The sequence below is a fragment of the Octopus bimaculoides genome, chromosome 5 (assembly GCF_001194135.2).
Source record: "Octopus bimaculoides isolate UCB-OBI-ISO-001 chromosome 5, ASM119413v2, whole genome shotgun sequence".
NCBI classification, from domain to species: Eukaryota; Metazoa; Mollusca; class Cephalopoda; order Octopoda; family Octopodidae; genus Octopus; species Octopus bimaculoides.
Genome location: NC_068985.1, coordinates 30,074,108 through 30,075,572, shown reverse-complemented (window position 1 = coordinate 30,075,572; position 1,465 = coordinate 30,074,108).

The window sequence follows — 1,465 nt, the reverse complement described above, 5'->3', positions numbered from 1 at the left end:
TATATATATATATATGTATGTGTGTGTATATACATGAGACGTTTTGCCACAGCCTTTTTGGCGCTAACTGGTTTCTAATAAAGTGAGTTTCCGATTGTTTTCTGAAGCTGGGTGACGGTAACATTCGACTTTGGCCATTCCTGCTGCTGGGTTTATCTCTTTCACTGCTTAGACAACGATATTGGAAAATGTGAAAATTCACCGCCATTATAAATCTTCAATATCTTTTTCTGAAGTGTGAATCATGGATCATGTATCTAAAAGTGAGGTCGTTGTTGTTGCAGTGGTCAACGTATCAACAGCATCTAAGACGACGAAGTACAGTCACACTCGTAGTTTCTTTGCTCGTGAAGGGACACGAAAGGTAGAGCTTAGGCGGTAACAATCACGATTCTCTGGTCATCTGTGCAGTTGATACTCGTTTTTAGGACGTCATCAATGGCTTCATTATGGAAGGAGTTGGTCAAAGAATTTACAACTGAAGGAAAAGATAGTCTTCGTTGAATTCTGTGGTCAACCATAAGGGAATAGAGAGAGGGGGTGAACGAGAGACAGACAGACAGACAGACAGACAGAGTGAGAAAGATAGACAGATAGGCAGACGGACAGAAAGATAGTTTAATAGATAGATAGATAGATAGATAGATAGATAGATAGATAGATAGATAGATAGATAGATAGATAGATAGATAGATAGATAGGCAGACAGACAGACAGACAGACAGACCGACGGACCGACGGACAAATAGATATAGAGACAGACGTGTATATATTCTATCGTTTAGTCAGAAAAGGGTATCCGTGTTTGGTGAGATTGATGGAAGTTGGCATTCAGCTTTAACATTCGTAAGTGGACATTCGACAGACAAACTCGAACAGAGTGACAAGAGAACGAGAGACGTGTGAGAGAAGTGGACCTGGTAGAGCTTGCATCCAACTAGTTACTTGCGAGGATAACGGACCGTTTTGTATGACAGAACTTGCAAAGAAGAAACAGTGTTGTTGTTGATGTTATTGTTTAGTACCAGTTCAATCCAGATCGAGTAGGACCATCATCAAAGGCATTCCAGCCATGACTACCTCGTATTTCTACCGGTCATTACATGTTTAGGAATACATTATCCAGTGACCCTCTCTTTTGAAAAATGGTTGGGTGTAATTTATTAGAGATTTGACTGCTTTTTCTAGCAGGTCAAGCGACCACATTCAGAATCTTTCGAATCAGTGTATCTGTCTGTGGTTGAAGTCCGTCAATTCACTAGCCTTCTTAGAAACTGTCTAGAGGATGATTAGCTGTAGTCCAGTGTGGTTCTTACTTGACCTTTTTAGACTGAACAGTGATGAAGTACAACTTCACGCTAAAAAGATATTAGCATTTCACATATAGCAGTGTTATATGTAATGTCACCATAAGAGGAGGAGAGAGAGAGAGAGAGAGAGAGAGAGAGAGAGAGAGAGAGAGAGA